General features: G+C 38.2%; 1 protein-coding gene across 2 annotated transcripts in view; it reads left to right on the top strand.

The window, feature by feature from the left end:
* The first annotated feature begins 3,393 nt into the window (after window positions 1–3,393).
* The window catches only part of LOC122979184 (high affinity choline transporter 1-like), a 35,238-nt gene continuing 17,622 nt past the window's right edge, over window positions 3,394–21,009 (top strand). Inside the window, exon 1 of one of the 2 annotated variants that reach the window (XM_044346438.1) lies at window positions 3,394–3,450. The gene's annotated coding sequence lies outside the window, so the exon portion shown is untranslated. Of the gene's footprint in view, window positions 3,451–16,299; window positions 16,671–21,009 lie in introns of those variants that run through there. The other variant, XM_044346436.1, reaches the window with a different exon arrangement.

Genomic DNA, 21,009 nt, shown 5'->3' with positions numbered 1-21,009 from the left:
TTTCAACGACTGATCAGCATAATTTCTTTACAAAAGGTTATATAAAATTGATCAATTTGTTTCATGTTTGTTTCTCCTCACAGCCTTTTTGCTCAGGCAGCCTCATTATCAGGGATCTTGACATTTGGCCTACATAGCCCTGTTTTCTGACTACCATTAGCTGCTATGCCAGCCTTGGGTTGCAAATGACATATAATTACACTGCCTGCCAGTGGTCAACTGGGTTTTTTCTTCCTGTTGGCAATAACTGATTTGTTTATCTTTGAGGAGAATTTCAAGCTCACTCACTCTCTGCACTGGCTTTGACAGCAGAATCTAACAAAAACTACCACTCAGTGGTGAATTGTTGGACAGCTTAGCACACATAATACCAATCAAATCCGTTTGCCAAGCAGTCACAGACAGAGCCAGGACTGTCTTTTATCTTCTGTGGCTGCAGGGCAGGCCGCCAAGCAAGCTGCTTGGCCAGCTACAGTAGGCTTGCTTCAACTTTGACAACATCATATTAAATGAGAAGTAATCCATAGTGTCCTGTGTGTTTATATGGGAAAGTTGTTCGACTCTCATAGCACTGATAGCAGACAGAACTGCTGTGAAGTCCTCAGGTGGAGAGAGGAAAGAATACAGTCAGATTCTTCTGTAGTTCCCCCCGTAGTTCTTCCAATGTTCATGATGATTTTATATAGTAGTACATAGATAGTAAACTAGGCTGCCACAGCTATAGATATAGAACACTAGATGTGACATAATGTCATAAATCTTGGGATATTGGCAGCAATTATTACTGGCTGTGTAGCATCAAACTGCTTCACCATAAGGACCAAAGAGACCAGGGAGGCTGGCATCACTTTCCACACGTCAGTATACAGTCGATGAGAGATTTTTTTTTTTTTACATAGGGGTCAACTAAAACGACAAAAATTTTGTGAACTCACTACCGTTAGCTAATGTTAAGTCACCAAGTAACAGACCAGCTGAGTTATAAGTCAAAGTTATTGCTGACTGCTAGCTCTTAACAGCATTGATCTGTTAGTTAAACAGATAAATTGTAACCAGCAAACATTGTTTTAAGGTTAGCTACGCTAACTTAGAGATCAAAGGTAACGTTTAGTAATCTTATAACAAAGTTATTAATATTACCCTAACATTTGACCGCTAAGCAGCTGTCAATCAAGTGTAAACATACATGTTAACTACAAGAAGTGTTTGTCCTCACTCCTAAATCATATTTCATAATATCTCAAGACAAATCCAGCAAGCCGGCTACATTACATTCTACACAAAAAGTGAAGCCCAGGCAAGTCAACACAACAGTAAGGTTAGTCACAGTAAGGTTAGCAACATTGATCACTAACCAACCACACAATCAGCCAACATATTGTTATTCAAGGCCAAGGGGTCACATTTAATGTTACATGTTCACCACTTCTAGCTAACCCAAAATTAGCTGCCTTGAATCCTGCAATCAGTCATCATATATTAACATCACTTGTTGTCAGTTTACCTTGTTCGTTTACATGATTTTCCATTTAGTAAAGCAAATAAAAAATAATCCATGTCCTGATCAGGTAAAGTAATCCAGTCAGAAGAGGGAGATTTGTACTTCATCAGTTCAGGTCAACCTTGCAATTTTGCAAAATTCCTGCGATTTCTCTGTATTATCATCTTAAATTTAATGTCCATACCTTGTGATAAGAATAAAAGACAATTTCGATGAGTCTATCAGGAGTTTTGCTGAAGGCAAAACTTGCTTTATCAACAAAAATAATAACAAAGCAAAAAACAAACCCCATGCCAGTTGACCAAAAAAAAAGCAAAATAGAAGTATTTGCCAGTGAGCTGGTGTGTGTGTGTGTGTGTTTGTGTGTGTGTGTGTATGTGTGTGTGAAACAGAGAGAGAGAGAGAGAAAGAGAAAGATATCTTGCCTTATGTACTATTTATGATATTAATAAATATATTAATATATTACAGTAACTGTGATTCCCTCTTGTGTTTCTGGTTCTAATTGCCTGCCAATATAGGCCATAATACTGAAATTTATTTAGGATTTCTAAATTCAGGCAAAATTGATAAATAAAATCATTGTGTGCAATATAAATGCACAATAATAAGATTATCTTCATGATTAAAAGCTTGATTTGTTCTCTTAGAGCTATAATAATCAAAATTCTACAAGAATCTTTGTTTTTTTGGTTCAGTCTAGACAGGCCCAGTTTTCTTAATTATTACTTTGAATAAAAAATAGTATTTGTGTATTGGTAGAAAAATACAAGGATTATAAATACAACATAAGCCTCTTTCACCATAGGTTTAAAAGTTTAAAACTGGACCCAGGTAAAATGGCTGCCTTATGGTTCCATCCTGGAATGTCAAGTCAGTATGACACATGGCTTCTAGTGCTTTGTATCTATGGCTACAGCTGTCTGCAGCAAGACAACATCGGCAAGTATTGTGGGCATTATAGATGTTCTACCTCCATTACTAATATGTGGAAACAAGTTTGAAAATTGGTGATTCGTTTGTCAGTTGAGGGCTGAGTGACCCAGATAGCATGATATCAGAGATGACATGGAGTGTGTTGCTGATAAGTTCATTCTAGTGTAATGATTTAATATGGATGCTAGGATACTGTAGACAGTTGTTTAGGTTCAGTGCTTGAGATGTGAACATCTCAAGGTGAAAGGCAATGCTGACATTTGATGTGTGTCAGACAAAAACCGACACTATATTACCCCAAGGACAAGAAGAAGAGTGAGTTGTGTTAGTTGTGTTTTGAACTAGAATATATAGATTGAAACAAAGATTAATGTTAATTGTTGTGACATTTTTCAAATTCTCATGACACTGGAGCCCTGCATTCTCAGTATGTTTCAAACTTTTGCTTGTCAGATCATCAAACAGAGTCCTGGGGCGCTGCCTCTGGCAGCTTATGTAACTCTCCAACAAGCACACCCACGTCACGCCGACATTAGGTGAGAATGCTTGAACTTCTCTCTCAAGTTTTCTTTTTTCATTCATACCACAACTACTTGTTTGTCTCTTTTCATATATACAACCATTGTTCATAACGCCATAAATGCCTTCAAGGAAATACTTTAAACAAGCATGTGTCCTTATCCCTGTTTTTACAGTTCACTGCGTCAAGATTACAAAGACACACAGAAGACAGAGTTCTCAGAAAGAGATCACCAAGGTAGTGAAATGCAGCCAGGAGGAGGCTTTGATGTCATGTTTTTCACATGAGCTTTGAGTGAACCAGGGTTAAACATTTTTGCCTTAAGACATGGTCGGACAATATGTCTTACAACCTAGTTTGTTTCAAGCATCCTGATCCCTTTGCTCTGACTTCTCAATGTATTCTTATTGTATTGTATTCTTACTTTTTCTTACAGAGAGCTGAATCTGAGGATGTGAGTTTGTGTACCTTCAAGAAAGGTGTCAGCTTTAAGGTAAATGGGTCATTCACAGAAAGTGTACAAACACACACAGTACGACACTGTCTTGGTTAGAGGAAACATATACCACAAGCTTTGGTTATAACATGTTTCCGTCTTGGGCTCCAGTGTCAATCATGCCAAGAGCATTTTGTTCCCCATGCAGAATATAGAGTATTTGGTCTCAAAATAAATTCTGTTTCTTCTCGGGCTTTTCTGTCACAAGATCAAGTGGAGAAATTTCTCGCACCTCTCTCTGTTTCACCGGGGGAACTCAGTCTCGTTATGAGCCTGCCTCCGCCTGACAGGGCTGATAGCCTCAATCATTTCTGTTGTCCCTTAGGTTTTGTTAAACCTACAGTGCGGAAGTTTTCTCCTCCACCAAAAACACTGTGGACACGTGATTTACGATGTATGCCGACCGACTGGTCTCACCCAAGCAGGTAGTTCCAGGTCTGAAAAGTAAAGCCAATGCGGAAGTGCCTTAAACTTTCTCTCTAATGGCCATCAGGGGGCGACTCCACTGGCTCCAAAAAGAAGTCAGTTTGTATGGAAGTCTATGGGAAAATGACCCTAGTTCTCACTTGATTTATTACCTCAGTAAACACTTTTCTAATGAGTTTATTGTCTCAATCACTAGTTTCAATACAGTATGATGTTCATTTTGTAAATCATGGTCCCATTTAATTGAAATTTGACGATAAAGCAGGGTATGCTTTAGGGCATGGCTGAGTTGTGATGGAGAAGTCGCTAGCACAGCGACAACGTTACTAATGTATTTCAGTGTGTTTTCAGTTCATTGAAGTTAATTGTAACGTTTTGGTCACCTAAAAAAGTCTTGTTCAGCGTTTGGTTGAACTAAAAGACCCTCTAAGGAGTTTAAATTTTCAGTTTTTCAAGTAAGTACATTTTGTTTTAATGGTTTAAAGCCCAGGCTAGCAGCTAACATGAGGCTCAGCTCCACCCTCTTGTCCACATATGGTCACTTTTTTTATCACTTCTTGTTCCAAAAATCCAAGATGGCAACGGTCAAAATGCCAAGCCCGAGGCTTCAAAACAAACAATGTGATAAAGTGACAACTTAATAAAGTGACATGTTAACAGTCCTACAGCGAAAATTACAACAGCATTTAGCCATGCATACACAGTACGCCTTGCAGTCCAACAAAGATACCTGGGGGCCAAGCACCCATCAGGATGGGTCAGGATACCGAACATGACATAATTTCCCCAGCAAATCTGAGGGGAAACAAATCCTTGCTGGTTGATGTTAAACGCATCACTACCAGTGCACCAGTATGGACATGTCATACCAGACAACAGATTTAAAAACTCTGTATACTGTGAAATACAGAGAGATTTAGAGATTTATTAATCAGTATTGTGTGAACTTGTTTGGCAAGGGCTTGAATGTAACGGATGTTCATTTACATGTAAAAGTCCTTGAAATACTTGAACATGCATGGCTCACTTGTATTAAATATTTAAAACTGGGTCACAGGGTCTGAGAATGTAAACCTAAAGGAGCTCTGAGTTCTTAAATAGCTAGCTGTTGGTTACAGAGTGCTGTTCAGAATAAAGCCATAGGCAGTATCAAGGATTTACACACTGTCATTTGAATTTATATCGATGAGTCATTTTGTGCTGTTACAAAATATTTCTTATAGTCCAATCACATAGGACATATTCAAATAATATTACCAATAATTAACCAGATTAAAATGATTAAAAATATAGAATCCTAGAATAAATTTCTAGAAATGTGCACACTATCTTGAAACATTGTTGTGGCAGCTAACTTAACAGTTAAATGGTTAATTAACAAAATAACTTTTATGTGCAATTTATGTTGGATACAGCAACTAAGCAAAAAAAAAGAGAGATCTGTAAATTAATTGTACTATATACTGTGCTGTAGCTTTGACTGGTGAAGAAAATGTACTCATCTTGCCACAAGCCATTATGATAATTTTTTAAAGGACTCCAGAAACAAACTGACCGGCATGTCAACAGGAACCTCAGAGGGGAAAACTGCCTCCGTCCCACACATCAGAAGAAAAGGGGAGTGTTTTGTGGTGGTGTGGACCTTTGATCTTAATGAAAACAACATAGCATCCAAGAAGACATCCCAGTTGTTCTGCTTCTCATTAACCAATTTTGTGAGAGCTCTAAGATGTAAAATAAGAAACGCAAGATAAACAAACAAAATTAAGCCTCTCTCAGAAATAGTTCCAAATTTCTTGCCCCAACCATGCGCTGCATAACATATTGATATTAATCAAATGAAATACATATCAATAGTGAATAAATAGTAATAGATTGAATATGTGGATAATATCAATTATCCATGGTTATCCACAGTTCCTTTCCCAGGAACGAGAGTGGAATGTTAAAAGTAATTTAATGAGACAAGCCTGTCACAAAGCTCTGCTACAGCTTGAAAAAATCTTGCTGCTTTATATTGTCATTTTTTCTCATCCAGGCCATTGGTTTGGGATGATAGTCAGCTGTGACACTTCAATACCCGAAATATTACAAAGGATGTTGTTGAACTGAGACAAAAAACAGTTACAGTAAAAAAAGGAAAGGAATCATTCCTGAATTGTATTTACTACAATGGTATTTAGAAAATACACATTCTTCGTTTACAAATTCTTCCCTCATCAGAGAGGACTCTTTTGGGACAACCATGTCTATAAATAATAGAGCAGATATGGTGTCCAACTTCAGCTGCTGACTTTGTCTTTAATGGGAAAGCCACAACCTGTTTTGAAAAGTAATCTGTGGCTGTTAGAATATACTGGAAGCCATTCACAGTTTTTGAGAGAGGTCTTGTCAGATCAATGCCAATGAGCTCCCAGACAGCAGACACCTATCAAGGTACAACAAATATATTTCCTTTTACATTTTCAATACTTCTTTATTAATAGCTGTTGTATAATATCAGGATACTACTGTACACATTTACCTTTATATACTGTGCAGCAGTCAGTGGTTTTCCAACTTTCTGGCATTTATCACATTCCAAGACCTTTAATAAACTAGCTGTTAATAAAACCCAAAAACATGAAACTCAAAAATAACTCAAACACAAACCCATTTTTTAATATCAATGGATATGCCAAGCCAGTAAAATCTGGAGCACATTGCAGTGTGTGTTTTCAGGATGCCCGAATATCCCACAATTGGAGAGGAGTGAAATTCCTTGAAGAGCTTTCTTGCATCCTCTTTGGATTTAATGGCTCTTCTGCTTCCAAAGAAGACCTCTCCTTCTGCAGTGAACATTCATTAAAGAACTGTAATCATTAAAGAGCTATCTTACCAAAATGCTAGCTACATTTGAATGTATTTAGATACTCACCTTTTAGTGTGACTTTGGAAGCATACCTCCTAAGGTTTCATTTCTAGGATTTATACCCAGATGGGTATGTTCTCAGAGAGAGGAAGTCAAATGTTTCTCGCCACCTTTTCTCCATAGCTATACAGACAAGGGATAACACACGTATTTAGTATTGTTATAATATGATACATATCTCATTATAACAAGAAAATAACTTTTTGGTAAACATTTTGGTGGACATGTACTGTATTTTTTTCTTTTTGATGTCATCTTTCTTACTGAAAATAAAAGATAAAGGCGCACATTAGCTGATGTTTACTTTTGATGCTGCCATCTTAAAAGTAGTCAATAGCATCAAATTGACTTTTATGATAACACTGGCAGACAAATATATGTGCTCATTATGTCAGTAAGGTAAAACAATACAAAGAAAATTCTGTGAACAATCAACTTAAGTCATTCACGCTGAAGTGGGCTTAACTTAAGTTATTCTCATGTCAAATTGGCTCAAGCAGTGTGCTTCTTTTCACACTGTACCAAGTAAGCCCACCTGAGAAAAATTCAAATTTTTATAAATATAGACTTACATGGAATCAATAGGTAGACTTACCCAATGACAGCATGTCACGGAATTCTTAAATAAAGGGGAGAGCAGTCGAAGTAGTCTTTCTTCGTTCTTTAATATTGTCATATGAATCAGTCTACACTAAAAACTTTGATAATCGCTTGCTCGTTATGACATATGCACATTATAATAAGCTAGCTACATTTGTTTAAAGATAACACGCTGCACGCCATTATCATCTAACTTCTACATTCTGCAGCAAAGCCAGTATGTACATGCAAATATTTACATGCTTACAGATCAAAAAGCGCATTGAAAAGATTATTTTTAAGATACTGTTCACCATCAGCCAAAGTCTCGACAGCATGCCTGACAGCAAGTTTGCATAGATTTTTGGGCGCGACAACAGAGCTGTCAATACAATACAGAGCACATATCAACAGAACACCAGCAACAGTAATGAAAAATAGTGTAGCACCCCATAAAAGATCATAACAGCACATAAAATGGATAATCTGAACAGTACTTATGTGGTGGTCATAAATTTGTTTTTGTTCTCCTTTAAGACAAGCAGAAAAAAACTTAGTTGTATATGAATTATTTAACTCATAAATACCCTTTGTTTTTGTGAGTGTCACATAGACTACTGATACAGTAGGCTAGTTTATCAGGTGTATGTGTTTCAAACTAAATACTTGCTGTAGAGGTTCTGCAATAACGAATGAATGCTTAAAATATAAATTATTGCAGTTAAACGCTCTCCAAACGAAATTGGCACAGAAAATAATGTTTAATGTGATTAAAGCATGAAAGTTAGTAAATCAATCTGCATTGATCTATAAATGAATGTGGGTGATTCTTACAATATCTGTTGTCCACAGCTGCTTGGTACTGTATGAAAAGCTTCTCCTTCAGTTCATTAAATCTCTGAAACATCTGAAGGCAGTAGGACTGATAGGTTGGTAAATCTGTAGCCTCTGATAAGTGCTGCACCAGAGCACAGTGCTGTTGATGACACCAGGCTGCTACAAAATAACCACACACACTTCCTACTCATATCAGACTGGTGGGTTATATGTTCTGCTTTTCCATGAAGGAGATGTCAGGTTTGCAGGGCTCATCCAATTTTCCATTTAGCAAAAGTTGTTTCTCATGTTTTCCACACACAACAAGACTTATGAACAGTGTGTGTATGTGTGTGTGGGTGTGAAGTGAAAGACAGATTGGGCAAGCCATTTGCTGCAGCAATAACGTGTTGCTGTTTTTTTAACAATATATTAAAGACATAAATCATTTAAAAAATACTTTGTTTATATGATTGCATCAATATAATGCTTTTTCGTCTTAATTCTATGTGTTCATGTTGTAAATTATCCCATTATATTGCAAAATGTGATGCAACAGTATTAGCACTGTAAGGCATTTCAACAATAAAATATGAACTGCTGAAAAACTGCCAACAACGAAGTTTCATGACACACAGGATTGAAGAGCTTGGGTAATCCGTGGTCTCCCACATAACAGGCAGAATGTCAAATTCTAACCGACCAGTCTGAAGTGTATAGAGCATAGACTGTAAAAAATATGGATGTAGCCACCATGACGTCACCCATTGGTTTCTGAAGAGCAGTTTTGAAGCTTAAAGTGGGAAGCCCCAGCCATCAACATCTTGGCAGTGCCTGACTCCACCTAACTCCCGGCTAATCCAAAATGAGGAAAGAATTGAAGCTGAGGCAGGCTAAATGAAGCCTGGTTCCTGAAACATGCCCACCTAGCTCGAAGCTGTCAAGCTAGCTAAGGCAAAAAAGCTTGGCTAACAAAGCTAGGCTATGTGGCTAACCCTGTGGTCTTCTTGCTCCCAGTTGGTACCATTACCGTCGCAGCTTATGTTACTTGAGGTAAGTTAACCTGAAACTATAAAACAAAACTTGAAATAATGATTTATGTTATTGAGATTATACTACACAAGTTTAAAATGCTTCAGAGCTTTTTAAATATATAACTGTGGTAATTTTGTGGCAAATTCAAAAATCTGCAGATCGATTCTCAGTGTGCATAATGGCTTACATTAAAGATTATAGTTCCCACACCGCTATTGCAAACAGTGCACATATTTATGGTTTTGACACTGATAGAAGTCAGCAGGGGACTGAAACTTGTGTGCACTGCTATCGACAGTGCTGTGCGAGATTATTATCTAGATATGATTGTTGAGAAAGTAATGCACTTTTGTATTTGTTACAAGATGTTCATTTCTTTCAGTACATCACCTTGTTGAGGTCATGGCTCCACCACATCTGCTACACACAGCATAAACTGAACATACCAGTCTTGGCTACTTGACTTTAGACAGCTGATATGAAACTGTCTGTCTTCAAAGGACAAAAAAATATATTCAGGGACTGTCATCTATATTTCGAGGTGTTGCGCACTTGTTCCATTTTATCCTACAGATGTGACATAATTGTATTGTCAACATAAAAAACTGAGCCACCCTTTATAGTTGACTTTATATTTTTCATTACGTAAAGCATTTATTACCCTTATTTATTTTCCTCTCATATTCACAGTATGGATCATTGGTGACAGCTATGTCCGGTGTGGTGCCCAGAGAGACGCAGACTATGGGAAGCAACCTCAGCGTGCCAGATGTCCCTCACATTAGAGATGACCGTCCTGGGCTATTTTTGAAAGATGGAGTTCATTTCACACGAGGGAAATGATATGTTTTTAAGAACATTTGCTAAAAGCCTTAAAAACCACCTTCAAATGCAGTGAACTGCTTACAGTTGGCAGTGTCACTGCTTTTTGAATTTGGCCTTTAGGACCTATTTTGTTAGGCCTTAACGTAGCCCCGACTGTCATCACAAATGTTGAGTTTATTTTTTATTTTTAAGTATTGTCCATCTTTTTGTATTTTATTTAAAATGTATTTGAGTGTTAATCTATGATAACTTCTAGTTCATATTTCAATAAATTCTATTTATATTTGCACTCCTTTTGTCTTAATACTGACTGAAAATGTTAGATTTCACATTCAAATCTGAGTATCAATTGACCAAATCATACAACACAGATATAATCATACAATACAGATAAAACATTAAGCATTAATGCTCAACGACAAAATCTAGTTTAAGTAGAAAGTGAAAATACTCCCACACAATGTTTCAGACTCCTGACCTTTCTCAAGACATTGTCTCAAAATGTTTTGAGAAAGGTCAGAAGACCGAAACGTTGACAAATAATTATGCAGAGTCCATTTCTGTGTGTGCAGGAGTATTTTCACTCTCTATTTGACTATAATTAAGGGGGCTTACACCCAGCAGCAGAGCCTAACAAGGTTTTGGAGAGTGCCTTGACAGTCCGTCACAGACTTCTTTAAATGCAAACACTACAACTTAAATTACTTCAGTGTTTAACAGGTCATAATCAATTTATTTAAGCTAAAAAAAAAAGGTGGTGGACATCACAGTCCTCATATTCTGTCTGTTGCATTGTCTATTCTTGTGTAGTTATGGGTCTATCTCCTACACTTATTATTGAAAATTTTTCATCTGACAGTCAAATGCATAGTTTTTTTTATGCCATAATCACTTATATAACACACAATTGACATACATTTCGTAACCTCTGTAAGTGTTAAGGACAACAATATTAAAAAAAATGGAATTCAACGGACAAGCCTAGTTTTCACTGAAGTCACGCACAGTATGTGTCCTGCTGCCGTCAGATGGCTGCAAGATTTGATGACCTGAAGGAGAAGCTTTGGACAACAGATACTGTCAGAATCAATCATATTAATTCATAAATCAATGCTGACTACTTTACTGCTTTAACCACAAACTTTAAACTTTGTATTTTTTATGCTGATTTAAACATCTTTTGACTGGGGAGTGTTTGATTAAATATACTTTATTTATATTTTAATTATTATTCCATTATTTATGTGCATTAGCTTAAAGGATGTAGTTTGCTGTTGTTGATAAAATCACTGAAGTGCCAGCGGAGCGACATCACTTAAGAAACAGACTTGAGAAATCTATTCTCAGCACATCAACACCAACAGGCTTTCAGGCTGATTTTTTGGGAAAGTGTGTCTAAAATGATGTGCAAGACATCGAAAATATTTCCATTTGATGGAATGGTGTAACCATGAAAACATAGAGTAGGCATATTTTGTTTGAGTGAGAGGGACAGAGCTTCTGCCAGTTCAAGGCTGATACACAGTGAAAAAGTAACTGTGTGCGCAACGGTGACTTTATCTGCTGTTAAGAAGGCATCTACTGTAACTAGGCTACTTTTGCCGAATTTACAAGAAGATCCTAACTCAACAACTGACAAAACTGTCTGGTGACTTTCTTTAAATGATCTGACTCAATTTGCCTGTTATTTCTCACATTCCCAAACACATCATTAGCATTTGACTGTACCTTTTTGTTTGCACTTAAAGGTTCAATAAATGGCACTGAGCCTCACCAGATATCAGCAAATAACTATTAGCTATGTAAAGATATAGTGGAGTAATGGTGACCTGAGCAGTGAATGAAGTCACGCTCCCTCTGTGTGTGTTGTCGTTCAAGCTTCTCTGTTCTTTGTTTTGGTGGCTGCACTGGCAAGATGTTGGTGCAATAGTGCAACATCTAGTAGCTGAATGTCATGTATTGCAACTTTAACAAGCCATTGTTATGCTAACAGGTCTCCCAGCCCCCACAACTCTTAGCCCAAACAGATGCAAACACAAACCCATTTAAAAATTAAAGCTGCAAGCAGCGATGATCGGGCCCTCGCACCTTTGTTGACATTGGAGTGCACTGCAGTCATGCAGTTATGTGTGCAGTACGTGGCGCTGGGGATGACATGTTGGAAATTGTGTATACATTTGATGAACTATCTGTCATTTAGGCTTCACTTCCTGTTGCAAGTAGGCAATTCTACATGAATGAAATATTAATGCAGCAATACATTAACAAGAGGACAACTGACATGGGTATACATTTTCATGAATATTTGACATTGCATGTAGTCAATAACTATCACTTCCTGTGTTGACTATGTAGTGCCAGAGAGCACCCACTAATTATGCCTCATGTTGCTGTATATCATGTGTAGACCACATCATCTAAATTTCACGTAAATCAGATGATGTTTGTCACATGAGGATGACTTCCCATTGTCAGTAGGTGGTGCTACACAAGTAGATCTTTAATGCTGCAATACATTTAATGGAGGTTATACATTTTCATGAATATCAGTCATTGCACAAAGAAGCCCCCACCTTTACATTTGACATAGATGTACGAAATTTGATAGGCATATGTAACATCTCTAGACTTTAAAAAAAGCTTCTTGGCGCCAGACCCTAAATTCAACAGGAAGTCAGCCATTTTGAATCTACTTGCATTTTTTTTGCAAAGTGAAGCCATTTACAGGTGTTGTACTTTAACAAACTCCTCCTAGATATTTAACCCGAGCGACACTTTTTAGTTTCCATGGAACATCCTTGGCGTGCCAGTCAATTTTTCCAAAACATTAGGGCATTAAACAGAAAGTTATTGTAACTCCACTTTACATTTTCCAGTCTGCCCCAAATTTCTCATGCTTGATTGGAATCCAGGCCTGAACACATCTACATGTCAATATTGAGTCATAGGACTATGACTCAATGTTTCCTGTTTAATGCTATGTTTGGGGCATTAAACAGGAAGTTGTTGTAACTCCTCTTTACATTGTCCAAGTACAATAGTATAAACTTGCTATGACATGTCATGTCATGTCATGCAGAGTTGCTGTATACCAACACAGGTGTTTTTCATTTATATGGTTTGATTAGACCTCCTCTCAGCTTGGAGGCCATGTGCAGACGGTGATTGCTCAACATCTCACTGAGTAAAGCAGACTAAATGCAGGGCCACTGATGCCTCCCACAATCATGATTTTATCGATTCAAATGCTGCCTCCATGATTTTGCAGTTGATCAGGCTAAGATGAATATATTAGTGCAGGAGCTGCATCTGAATTGAATTTTATTTCAGCTCTCACTACCTAAGGACATCTTGCTCTTAAAACAAACTATACCACTGTTAAGCTTCTGTGTTTAAGAGTTGTGCTGTACCTGCATGGCTACATACTTAGTTCTCCATAGCTACACCATAGCTGACATGCACCTTCTCTGAGATGCCATGTGGGGACCGCAAGACATGTTTGGTCAGCTTTTGCTTTGCTTTGCTTGTACCCTTTTTTCCTCCTTGCCTTTGTTAATGCATTGCTTGGTACATTACTGCCAGTATTTGTTGATCAATAGAATAGCGTGAAGCCATCTGCAAGAGTGTTTATTCCGTCACCTTTGTGCGTGCCCATGCACAAGATACTAACAACTAAGAAAACAGTTCTCCATTGTACTTCCTAGTGATGAAAATCTCCATTGTGTACATTTAACAGATGAGAGACCAGTGGCCAGTCCTGTTTTTAACTCAAAGAGTAGTCCTATTGTTCAAACGCCCTCTGAAGGCATCACCCTTCATAAAAACACGCTCTTTGAGTGTCATTCAAGCAAGTCTACTTCCAGTACTCCACTCCGTCATACTTTCTCTCCGTTCCACTTCCAACCCACCATGGGCCAAGTGACTATACTGGACCTTCCATCCAACCAACACACCACAGCTCCAGAGGCATGTGCAAGTGTTGACCAAGGCTCCATGTTGTAGTGCTTTCAGATATTTTTAGAAGACTATTTCAATATATCAGCCTTATTATATCGTCATTTTGGTCAAAATTCTCCCTTTTACTTCCAGTTTAAGTTCCCTGAGTCACAGTTTTACTCTTGTGTTGTCTTTTGTCTTTGATCATTGTGTTTTAGTTGTAGCTTGATCACATTTCTGTCACCAAACCTAAGATCTATCTGTGTAGTGTGACAAATTGTGATGTTCAGTTATTCTGCAATTTTTAATTATGATTACCTATGTTACTATTAAGAAGTCATAGTTGCCACTAGGAGGGCTTTGTGTTACTATAGAGACTGCCATAGGAGTCACTATATCATTCATCTGATCATCCTCATATTCCCTACAAATCATACTCATAGATTAAAGTTCCAGACATGGTTGTCGACTTTGTCACTGCAGGGTGGTGACGAAACCCAGCCAACATTTTTTTATGAACATTTAACTAGAGCGCATCTGGAACTCGATGGGAACCAGTTCTGTCTGTGAGTATGAGGGCTTGAAGTCAGAAAGGGAAAGAGACACGCCAGAAAATACGTAAAGAAATAAATGTAAAGTAATAAATCAACAGCAAGAGAGACACACAGAGAACAAGCAAAGAACATTGAAGCCTGAAAGCTTGCAAGACAGTACAGCAGAGAACTAACAAACTGTATAGCGTGTGCATGGGCACACACTCACAGATACACACTCAAAGCAGAGCTTTTCTTGGTACAGGAAGAGGACTCTTAAAGGGACAGCACTGCCTGAGCCCTGCACAGCTCGTCTCGTTGTTGATTCAAGCTGAGGAAAGAGGGCAGACGAGAAAAACAAGCTGCTATATGATTGTAAATGAGGGAAGATGAGGGTGGTTGCAGAAAGGAGATGAGGTTGACGGTCGGTATTGAAATTCTCTGTGGTATTCAATTGTGACAAGTTTTTCTTTCTCAATGAAGAAGAAGTGGTCAGGATCTTTTTTCTTTCTAATTTCATCGTCTGTTTAAAAAAAAAAAAAAACAGGATGGTGGTTTTTGATCTCATGATGTGGACTCGGTGTGGATGTTTTCAGTCACTACGGTTATCATTTTAACAACTTTTAATGTATGTCATGGTGGTTTGTACATTATATGTTTGTGTCTGTTGAAATCTTGCGGCTAAATGATGAGTTGGCATGAGAATGTTGAAGCAATAAACTTGCAAATCCTAGTTGCTCTGCAACTAGAAAGAAGCAAAAATTCACACGTCAGTTTTGTTGAATGTGAAATGGTTATGTGTTTCCCCACCAGAGTGAGAATGTGTGAAATTTGTCTGAAAATATTTGGCTTTGAGGCTGCGTGTGACATGCTGAGAGATGACTTCAAATGGACCATACAAAGACTCTTTTGCAGAAATAGGCATTCAGATCAAGGGAGACTTGATCTCTGTATATGAAATATACACAGTTGATTCCTTTTAAATTGATGAGCACAGCACTTTTTCTACCAAACTCATGGCTATTTTTCACTGCAACTTCTGCCTCCCTGTAGTTTCTGTCCTGCTTTCCCCATGTGATTTACTAAATGCTTGATACACTAAACCATATGGACAGAACAAGCAAAGCTTTGTGGAAGTCCTGGGCAAGGAGGCAGTTGTGCGCACCCACACACACACACATGAGCACACACCAATAAAAGTGAAGACACGGCAGAAAGCTGGGGCAGCCTGGAGGAGGAGATGTTTTTCTCGACATATTGCGGGCGTGTGAGGATCCTGGTGGCATCTGTCACGCTGGCTGTACAGTCATTGTGAAACACAGCAGGTAGGTGAGATATAGAGAGGAGTAGTGAGTCATTTCTGATTACGTCTTAGTCATCATGGGAATAAAGAAAGAGATTTTTTAAATGTTTCTATAAAGAAAAAGGACACAAATTGAAGATAGTAGAAAGGGGTGTTAAAGAGAGATAAAAGGGGGGAAAGAATGAGATAAACAAGCAAGAGATGTTTCAGTAGAGAGAAGCAGAGTTAGACAGAGAAAGGGGGGGTTGTTAATGAGCTGATCATGAGCAGATGGAGGTGCCAGTGCTGTCTTACAGCCAAAGTCATCCTCATGTGGTCTGAAGCAAAACAGGGGCTTGGTCTGCCCTGCATTCTGAACACAGCTAATTGGCTGCAGACAGGAGGTCTGATGCAGTCACCAATCAGGCGGTAGAAATGGCAGCTTCCCTTTCTTCTGTGTACTGTCTGACCCCTCCCACTCTGTGAGGTTTAAAACCAGGGGAAGTCTGAGCGCTGATTCTAGAGAGTTCCATTCTTCATTGAACCTGCCTCATGAGCTCTGAACATCTACTCTGACTCCTCTCCCTTTATGCTGCAGAACACTTTGTTAAAAACTTTTAAAAACAGTTTTAAAATAGACTTTTACCTTTTTTCAATTCCCTCTTAATTGAATTTAAGAGACTGAAGATCACCCGTTGTTCCTTTGTGTTGCCCTCCATCTCTTGTCACTCCCCAACACTGTGGATGACTGTCGCATGAACCTCTCTCGTCCTGGACTGAATTTATCATCTGGCCTTGTTCTCTGTCCTGTGAGAATAGCCTCTGTTCCCTCTTCACATCATCACTAAGAACTGACAAGTACTGTTAAACCTAGGTATGTATCCAACCATTGAATGTGCTCACTTCACATCTCCTGTGTAAGATTTTTCTTTGTTTTCATGGTGTTACTTTATGTATATCTCTTTGATTTTGCATAGATGCTTAGCTACATCTTTAAAAGTCCAGAGGCACAAGCGTTTTGTGTGTATGTGTGTGAGTGTGTGTGTGTGTGTTTTCCAAGTTTGTGATGTTTGCGCAGGCAAATTGAGGGTGCATACCTATCCTAGAAATAGCCCTGAGGGGCACTACTGCGAAGCCAAAGCAGGTTTTTCGTCTGTGACAACAGCTGCTATCTTTGTTTTCTGTATTCTCTCTATCAATGGTTTTGATAAGCTGTAATTTTCCACTGCACTTGGTCTGAGAATAGAGAAGTAGCGCAGGCTGAGACCATGGCCAGACTACGGTGTGTGTATATATGCATTAACCGGTATCAGATTGTCTTGGACTAATTAAAATGCTTTGAATTAAATTTAATGATAATATCCTGGTATGAAGTTATAATATATACTGTAAATAATACTGTATTTAGAAATCCATTTTATTGGCTTGTATGGAGACATGTATAAGTGAATTATATTTTTGAGTGACTGTATAGGATGCTGAGACTGTCATTTATTTTGAATCATAACCCAAAAGGGTTTTGTATGTATGTCACTATAGATGAAAAGTTTTTGTTTGTTTTGTTTTTTACAATTTTAATTTAAAATTTGCTGGTTCTCGGCGATGTTTTTTTCCATGGTGGTGTTTCCTGGCAGTCCTCACCACGTGGACTTTTTTTTTTTTTAATCTGACTTCCTCACTGGTCACCCTACCTTTTCTCATTCATGCCATTCCAGCCTTGGCCCCTGAGAGCTGACTCACTTCCTAGTTGATGTTCTTGTTAGTTCAGTGCTTTCCAAAAACCACGAAACAGCAGAAATTAATGTGATGTTTACGGTGACTGCTTCATCTTTGCAGTTGTCTTGGTTTGATTTCCCAGAAAAGTTCTAATTCAAGGCTGCATCTGTTCCAGAGAACTTATCTCTGAAGTGCTGTGGGCCGTACAAATGAAATTGTCCATATTAAGACTGTAGAAAAGTGAAAGGAGAGAGATAGTAAACAGTTTTTTTTCTTTTTTTCCATGATCTCTCTGTTGGTCCTCTCTCTGTCTTCCTCTCTCTCTCCTCTCTGTGAAAGATAATACGTTTGTATCTGGAGCATGGCGAGATCACATTTCACTGGCACTTAACATCAACCTGAACTCTTAAAGCTTTATAGCATGTGTAAAAGTGCATGTGCACAAACGTGTAGACTTGGAGTGAAAGTTACTAGTTGCACTCAGTTCAACACTACCCGCTTATGGCAGACAGCAATGTCAGTGAACACTCAAGATTGCAAAGATTGCAGGGGGTGGAGATGGAGAGGAGGCAGGCAACAAACACACAGTTCGCAGAAGAGTCTGTCTGAACGGAAAAGTACTGAGAGGCAGGGAGATGGGGAGGTGTGTGGGTGGGAGGGTAGGTATTCATAGAAATAGAGTTGCAGCTGATTCTGTGCCAAGACACACTTGTGCACCTGTATGAAAGAGAATACCACATAGAGTATTTAGACAGAGAAAGTACTCATGTCTGGAGATACTTTAGGCACAGAGACAATCAATCCTGTGCCTGCTTTCTGTCATCCAAACACAGCCAAAGGTTATATTCAGCCTCCAGCACAAAGACTTCAAACGTCATTAGGCGGAGTCAAACCTGCAGCTTATAGCTACTGTCAACATTCAATCGTTGTTGCTTTGTAGGAGAAAAGTCACTAAATATACAAGTCCTCACACATCAGGGTTTTCTTCTTACCCTGGTGACATAAGACATTTGACAGTCAAATCAGTTTCGTACGCTGAGAGTTGCATTTTGTTAATGGGAACCAAAAACTAAGACTGTTCTTTAAGCATTATTTTTTTAACAAGTTATTTCTGTAGTTTATTTTAACATTTATTCTGAATTCTTAATTGAGTGAGGAACATAGAAGAGTCTGAAACTTTTGTGACAGGAAAGTGTGGATCATCAACAACAGAAACCAGTTCAAATACAATATTGCGTGAGAAGCAACTACCAGAAAACCAGTAAATACATCAAAGTATAGTTTGGTGATGCATGTTGTTGATTTTTGTTGGCTTTTTTGCTTGATTTTCAGCTTGTAAGGAACTCTCATGAATGAAAGTTGAAAACTAAAGGGACTTTTGGTGGCTTAAATTATGAATTGAATCTGAATTTTTTTTTTTTTTTTTTTTTTTTTCTTGTGTGCGGTCTGCATGTGGAAGGGATTTTCTACCGGGGTTTATTTCTGGTTTTCACCACAACGTCAGAAAAACAAAACTAAAACTATATCTTTAAAACTACACTCACCTGACACGAGGAGTACATTTCTTATCAAACTGATTTATCACCTTAAAGACCAATTATGAAACTGATTATACTTGGTGATGGCACAACATGCAAAATAAATATTTACAGTATATGTGAAGATACACTCAGAGAGACAGGCCCTACAGCTTCCTGTATCTGTTAATGTGCTTGCATTGTATTCATTCTTGAGCTGTGTAGGCAGAGTTATGTAAAGTTAACCTGGTGATGAGTAAGTAAATTATGTAAGCGACAGGAAAATGACTTGACGATCATACATTGATGGAGCGTTTATGAACAGTGTTGGGTAGTAACACATTTCAGTAACATGATTTTTTTTAACATAACATGAAATTTGACGTTCAATAACTACATTACAGTTACTAATCCCAGGAACGCTCTATTACATCGACAACTTGGGGGTCGACTTGTTAGCCATCTTATCAGTTTGATCTGGACAGACTGGTCGGCTTAGTGCCACGCTGGAGGCAGTTAGCCGCCACCAAAAGAGGAGTGATGTGACTCTAAATAACTCCAAAATATTATTTACATTCTTAGCTGGTTTGCTAACATTAGCCGCTGATAAGGCTACATTCAGGAATCAGCTGGTGTAGGTCGGAGTTGGGGAATGTGAGGAAAAATACAACTTTACTGTGAAGATGGGTCTTCATGCAGTCACTGGGGTTAATGTTAAGATAGCTCTTGATGGTCAGTAAATACCTCCAAACTGTTGGATCACTACTTGTTAAACCTGAATATCTCCTCTCACTTGTTAAGCCCAGAAGATGTAATATGGTTGTGGAGGCTTTTTAATTGTTTAACGGCCCATTTTTACAGAACCCACAGCTGAGTAACGAAAGTAAAGTAATGAGTAATGTAACCAATTGCTTTTTCTGTTGAGTAATGAGTAAAGTAATGGTATTGCTCAATGAGTAATGTATAATGTTTAAAGTTTTACACCTTCCAAGTAACTTTCCCAACACTGTTTATGATGTGGAAGTTTGGAAGAGGTTATTCAAGTTTCATGTGTGTGCTTGATAAAGCAGGGAAATTATAGGTTTCTTTAAAACGTTATTGCTGTGTGTGGTCGCAAGTCAAACAGAGATAAACATGTGTTTAGTCAACTGATAGTGTTGGGACAGGATGTGAGACCAATGCTTCTAGTTCCACACACGCTCGAAGGGGGAAGAAATGTTTGTATTTGACCTTAAGTGGAAAAACAAAGAAAAGTTTCAGTTTACACATATCCTTCATACAACACCTTGTTGAGTCATACGTTGAGTGTGTTGTGTTCTGTGTCAAACTGAATTCACCTCAGGTATGAAAATGAATTTATCAGGCCAACATTTAACGTGAACTTTGATATGAATGATATTCATAGCAAAAGGTGTTAGTTGATCTCTCACTTAGCCTCTGGCTTTTTAAAGCTGATGTGTTTATTAGCTTTATGGGTAACACCTTTATCCTCCACTTTCTGAATTTTGCTTATTGATTATGGTGCTATTCTTTTGCTACAGCTCAAACTCAGAGCCACACTGAGCCCTGACGTGTAACCTCTGACTCCAAAGTTTATTCTCAGGCAAGAGGAAAGCCATCTAACCATCTTTACCATAGTAATAGGAGGCACAAAACTTTTGCTCCACCACATTTACCTTTCTTTTTTACCAAATTACACCATTATCATCCTTATTAATCCATGGAGTCCAGTGATTTCATGTGATTCCAACATAGCTCCACTCTGCATCAACCTGAGCAGAGGTCTAATCAGCGAGTGTGAAGTGAGAACATCTGTGTAGGTGTGCAGGGCCTTTTAAGGTCAGAGGGCACAGCTCCTTAAATATGAACGTAGGTATTATTCTGACAAAGAATCCTTACTTTACTCTGAATATCAGTGCTTTACTAGACCGTCAGAAGTGTTTCAAAAGGAAAACCCATCAGGTTTTATTGACTCTTTCT

The sequence above is a fragment of the Thunnus albacares genome, chromosome 3, assembly GCF_914725855.1.
Source record: "Thunnus albacares chromosome 3, fThuAlb1.1, whole genome shotgun sequence".
NCBI lineage: Eukaryota > Metazoa > Chordata > Actinopteri > Scombriformes > Scombridae > Thunnus > Thunnus albacares.
The sequence above is the reverse complement of the archived record's forward strand: the minus strand, read 5'-3'. Positions and strand labels throughout refer to the sequence as shown.